Raw genomic sequence first — 6852 nt, forward strand, 5'->3', positions numbered from 1 at the left:
GGGAGTGGGGAATTTGGGCGTAGCTATTGGGAGGAAGGGAAAATGTAGTAGGAATGTAATATATGAAAGAATAAATTAAAAATAATCATGAGAGAGAGAGAGAGAGAGAGAGAGAGAGAGAGAGAGAGAGAGAGAGAGAGAGAGAGAGAGAGGAGACAGACAGACAGAGCCAGAGAGACTCAAGTCTGTAACTATGAGGTATTAGCAGAAAAAAAAATGGCAAGAAATAAATCCTTTTGTATGTTGTTTAAAGTGCTCATGATGTGAATTTATACTTGAATACTTTCTTACTAGCTAGACTTACAGCATTGATATTGCTGGGGGTTAGGATTCAGTTTTGTTCATTTTAAATGTGCATCAGCCCTGATGTGTCAGGAAGACACTGTTTCCTTGGAGCCACCCACCACCTATGGCTCTTACAATCCCTTTGCCTCCTCTTCCCTACAGATACCTAAGCCTTTAGGGGGATGAATTTGATAAAGACATCCTACTCCTAACCACAAAGCTGCTTGAAACTGATACCTCCTGGGTAAGGAGAAATCACTTTTCTTCAGCAAATTGTCTCTGGGTATATGAAGCATACTCCAGGGCAAACCATGTGCCCAGGTATAATCAGCCAGCACAAAATGGAACCTGTGATATTTCTATATGTGTAACTTTGCTTGTTTTGATAAATTATATCTCATTGAGTTATTTTGTTTGGCTGAGTTTTTTCCTTCTTTGGTGTTTCTTTGAGAGAAAGAGGGGAAAAAAAGCATTTGGATAGAAAGGTGGAGATGAAAAATACTAAAATATTGCATGCAAATTTTGAATAAAAATAAATCAATACTAACAAGCAAGATAAAATGTAAGGAAGTTCTAAGGGCAAATGCCAGGAAAGGATATTGTTTTATTTTCAAGATATATCTGCTTATATAAACACATGGATATAGAGTAATAGCTACCCTTTGTTGAAAATTTTACATGTAATGTTCTCTATATTTTGTGTCACATATTTAATCAATATTCATAATAATATTTTCAAAATTTATAATGTTTCAGTGTATATGGGTGTTTTGCCTGCAAGTATGTTTGGGCAGCATATGCTTACCTGGTGCCTGTGAAGTGAATGGATGTCAGAAGCCCTGTAACTTAAGTTACAGATGTTTTGACACACCACCAAGGGAATTGGGATCCCCTGAGTGGAATTAAGATGCCTGCAAGCCATCCATGTGGGTGCTGGAAATTAAACATAGGGTTTCTAGGTATTATAAAAGATCAGCCAGTGCCTTTAACTGCTGAGCCATTTGTCTTAGACCCCAGTATTTATAATAATCTAATAGGTAAGTCAGAACTAGCCTTTTACATTCTACATATGAAGACACAGAAGTATATTATACGAAAAAAATCTGCAGTGAGTTTGTATAATTAATGCATGGCAAAGCTGGGATTTATGGGCAGGACTGCCTAACTGAAATCTCTGGTATTTCTGAAAAGTCATACTACCTATCCCTGAACAGCTACATATGTTGTATGCACTTTTCCAGAGCTGTCCATATTATTTATCTCTCTAACCCAGGGGGTTTATCTAAGACAAATATTAACTAGGATAACAGATATAAAGCACAACTGTGCTGGATAAAAATGGGTCAAGCACCATCTTAAGAGCATCTAACGGATGAGTTATCACGAGACATCATGTACTATCTGTACCTGTAGGGTTCTTCGTAAGAATTTGAACTATTACCTAATCTGCATTTATAAAAATGTAGTCTTGCATCCAATTTGCAGGAATTATTCATCGCAAATGGTTGATTTCCTGCCTTTCCTCAGATTTGTGTAAGTGACTCAATTATAATCAAGAAACAGCAGAGCACGCAATGTAACTGTGCAATCACCAATATGGATCTCGAGCCCTGATGGGATGCTGCTCTGATATTAAATGCAAACTGAAAGGGGGACAGAGAGTAAATGAAGTATTTGCACTTAGCGTTTCAGAGAAACTAATGCTAGATTTTCATCATTCTACAAGCGCTCTTCCTCCAATTTGCTATCCTGACATATCGAGGTTTTGGGAAGATACATCAGTGTGAGAACAACAGATCTGCACTGGTAATGACACAATTGCAAATGCTTTAGCGCGGGTGAGAAATTTGGCTCGTCGGCTCGGCAAGTGGTTCTTACTCTGTTCTTTTAATAGCATCTTAGAGAAATGCTCAGTGAGCTGTTGCTTCCTATCAAGGCCTGTGTTTATCTCTTTTGCGGTTTGTGGTGGAGGACTCTTGGGAATGTCTCACTTCTCTCTCTCTCTCTCTCTCTCTCTCTCTCTCTCTCTCTCTCTCTCTCTCTCTCTCTCTCCAGATCTCTATAAAAATGAGACATTCCTTCTGTGAGGAAAGAAAGTCCAGTCTAGAAAACACATTGGACTACTCTGATCCCTGGTTCACTTTTGCAGGCTAATAATAGAACAAGAATTTCTCGGTCCATGATTTCTACCAAGTCATACACCTACTGGCTCAAACAGACAACAGCTTTGTTTATAATAAGCACTGGACTCATTTAATGAAGATTGGTGCAAAACCAACCTGGGTACCCAAGAAGCTAGCAAATATACTACCTTGCACTTGCAAAGGACACACTATCCTCCATCCTTCTTTTTAAATAGAGCAAAGAGGAGAACGCTTTTCTTCTCAAATATATAACTCAAATTCTCAAATGTCCTTAAGTTCCAAACAACTCTCAGTCCCTAAATAGGACTTGCAGGACTATCCCATTGCAGGAGCTGTGCCAGATCTATTGAGTAGAAGGTCTCAGAACATCCTAGGGCCACTTTTAATATCCTCGAGACCAATTTATATTAAGATGTGTTTAAATTAACCTATAATCTCGGTCTCCACAAACTCATGTGTCTCAGGCCTTGAGTATAGTTTTGCCACATAGGTGGCATGCAAATGTAATTCAAGAGCTCCAGGGGAATGAGGCAGTAGGATTTTAGTTAGTATAGGATCAGCCTGAATTATGCAGTGAGCTGGAGGCTGACCTCTGCTACAGAGTAAAACATTATCTCAAAAACAATGCAACCAGTGTTGGAGATATGGCTCAGTAATTAAGAGTACTTTATGCTCTTGCAGAGGACTACAGTTTGGTTCTTAACACCCACATGGGAGCTCATAACTGTCTACAACTCTAGTTACAGTAGATCCAATGCCCTCTTCTTGCCTCTCTTGTCACTATACAGATGTTTTACACATATATACATGCTGGCAACACCCATACATATAAAATAAAAGCAAGTAATTTTAAGATTACATTAGTTCTCCCTAATTTTGGTATTTTCTTCTATGCTTATAAAAATAATAAATAAATCAAACAAATTCATATACTCACAGAATTTTCTTTGGGAATTTTCACATGAGATCTCACTATGTAGCTCAAGTTGGCCTTGAACTTGTGGTTCTCTTGTCTCCTTTCCACCAAATGTTGGAGCTACAGGTGTGGGGCACCATGCTCACCTCTAGTTTTTTTTTTTTAATTCTCATTTTTCAAACACTCCATGAGCCACTTTACGTAGCAATTTATTTCTTATTTATCGATATTTACATAAATCAAGGAGTTTGACTGAGAGTCCTTCCAATCAGATGTTTAAAACTCAGCAAGATTTAGTGTTTTCACTGCATGAAGCAATAGTAGATGTCAGAGCTCTCACTGGATGAAATATTTGGAGAAAGGAAGATTCAAAAATGTTTCGTGTATTTTCCTGCAGTAAGTCCATCACATTATTGAATACTGAGTGTAACCTTCAGGAATTCACAGTTTTTCCTTTACAGCTACCTTCTTATGCCTAGAAAACCCTACAAAATACAATAACTATTCAACTAAATACTTGTCAAAACTATTCACATTTCATGTGTCAATCAAAAAAGGAATGCAAATTCTCCCTATGGAAAAGAGCCTGTGGAAGCAGGATCCTGAAATATAGCATGGTCCAAGTCCATCCCTGCTTTCTGAAAGCTAAATGCTTTTGCTGGGGTGTATATTTACACTTTGTGGTATATATATATATATATATATATATATATATATATATATATAGTCTTTGTGAAACCTTTTTTAAGAGGTATTTTATAAATATGAGTTCACTGTAGCTGTAGCTCTCTTCAGACACACCAGAAGAGGGCATCGAATCCCATTACAGATGGTTGTGATCACCATGTAGTTTCTGGAAATTGAACTCAGGACCTTTATTAAAATGTATACCTTATTTAAATATACACATTTTAAAATAATCTAGAATAAGTATATGTTTTTCACTATGTTTGTGGGTTTTATACACCAATGACTATGTTATTTCTTAGGTATTATCTAATTTTGCATAAAGTATATTTTTCTCATATTTTTTCCACACCCTCGTCTCTTCTCAGCTCTTTTCCACCTTTGGTTGGTAGCTCTTCTAACAACCAAAGTTCATATTCTCTCTTTTTCCTCCCTCAAAAATATTTAAAAAGGCAAACACAATGATACAATATACAGTAACAAAAACATGCACAAAACAAAACATGCTCTCTGTTATCTATAAAATATTTTTTTAAAAAACCTATCCTCAATATAGAGCTGATGTTCAATTTTGAAGTTTTATATTTGGGAACTCTCAAAGGTCATTTTATTTTGCAACTGTGTTTATAAGCAACTGAAGGATAAACACAAAGATGAGAGGAAGATGCTTTATAATGGATTTAAAAACAAAAATAAATCAAAACCAAACCAAACCAAACCAAACCAAACCAAACCAAACCAAGCCAAACCAAACCAAACCAAACAAAACACCATAGAGCATATACCAGAAAAGACACTTCCCTTCACCAGCTGAATGTCTCTTACTTGGAAGTTAAAATAAATGTCAAAAATAATCACCAGAAGAAATAAATTTTAATTAAGATGTACTTATATAATAAATAAGTATAGTCAGATTGTCAATTAAGAAAAAGAACAGAAAATGTAACACTTAAAACTTTTATTGGAAATAGATTCTTCCTGCCAGGCAATGGTGGCACATGCCTTTAATCCCAGCACTTGGGAGGCAGAGGCAGTGGATTTCTGAGTTCAAGGCCAGCCTGGTCTACAGAGTGAGTTCCAGTACAGCCAGGGATACAAAGATTCTTGTTTGGTACAATACATCTTAATTACTGTTTCCCTCCCTCTATTCTTCCATATCTCTCTCTCTCTCTCTCTCTCTCTCTCTCTCTCTCTCTCTCTCTCTCTCACTCTCTCACACACACACACACACACACACACACACACACACACACACTCCCCTCTAATCCATACCTACTGGTGGCTCCATTTTCTTTACAGAAAATAACAGGCCTCCAAGAGATGACAGCCAAACAGGCTAAAACAAAACACAATAAAACAAGGCAAAAAGTCCTCATGTTGAGGCTGGACAAGGCAATGCAATAGGAGGAAAGACATCTCAAGAGCAGGCAAAAGGGTCAGAGACACACCCACTCCCACTGTTAGGATCCCCACAAAACCACCAAGCTAACAGCCATAACATATTTTCAGAGGACCTGGTGCAGACCTATGCTTACAGTTTCAGTCCCTGTGAGTCCAAATGACCCCTGTTTAGTTAATTCAGTGGGCCATGTTCTCCTGGTTCCATGTTCACCTCCATAACCTCTGAATCCTACAATCTTTCCTACCCCTTTATTTTCTTCTGCAGGGTTTCCGATCTCTGAGGAGAGGGACTTGATGGAGACCTCCAGTGTAGACTCTTTCTGCATAATATGTGGCTATGGGTCTCTGCACCTGATCCTATCTTCTACCGAAGGAAACCTTTCTGATAATTATTGGGATAGGCACTGATCTGGAAGTATAGCCGAGTATTTGACTATTATTAGGAATCATTTCACTGACTTTATTTTTCTTTTAAAAAACTAGTCCTGTTTGGTTCTACCCTAAGTCTTGGAGGTATCAAGCATCCAGTTCCTGGTGACTCAGGCAATGTTCATTCAGTATGAACTCCCTCCTGTGGAGTAGGTCTCCAGTGAAATCAGACATTGCTTGACTACACTCACAAGTTCTCCACCAGCACTGGCCCAGCAAATCATGCGAGTAGGACAGGTTGTAGGTTTGGGGTCTTGTGGCTGGGTTGGTGTCTAGGTTTCACTTTCCATAGCCCACAGAGTACCTACTATGACAAAGAGACTAGAGTGTAAGAGTGAAGACTCAAAGCCTGCATCAGCTCAACTTTTCCATGTTCAATGAGCTGTCTGGAAATTGTCCTTGGCAATAGGGCCCGACTGTCAGATTTCATAAAGCAACACTCTGTCTTAGCATCAAACTTGGTTGCTTAGAGATCTCCACGGGTCCTCCTCAGCCAACAATGCAATCAAGTGTAACACAAGGCCTCCTCTGGAAGCCTTGCCTGACTACAAAAAGTGACAATTCAGACTCTGAATCCTCCATTAGTGAGTCTGCAATAGTGTTACACTCAGAGAGTCCACAAAGTTTCTACCACACTAGGTTTCTACATCAACTCCAAATGCCTCCCAAATCTGACTGCATCTCCCTACACTCTTTCCCTCCACCACCCCACCACCACCACCACACACATACTCACAATATCTCTCCTGTTCCTGTCTCCTTCCCTTCCCCACCCCTCCACCCCCTTCCCCAACTCATGGACAATCTAGTCTAATTAATACTACTTCCCAGGGAAACCCATGCTTCTCTTTATAGCTCTACTCTTTACCTAACCTCCCTGGATCTGTGGATTGTAGCCTGATTGTCATTTACTTAACAGCTAATATTCACTTACAAGTGAGTGCAGCCCATATTTGTCTTTCTGGTCCTGGGTGATTTGACTCAGGATAA

This window comes from Mus caroli, chromosome 8 (assembly GCF_900094665.2).
Source record: "Mus caroli chromosome 8, CAROLI_EIJ_v1.1, whole genome shotgun sequence".
NCBI lineage: Eukaryota > Metazoa > Chordata > Mammalia > Rodentia > Muridae > Mus > Mus caroli.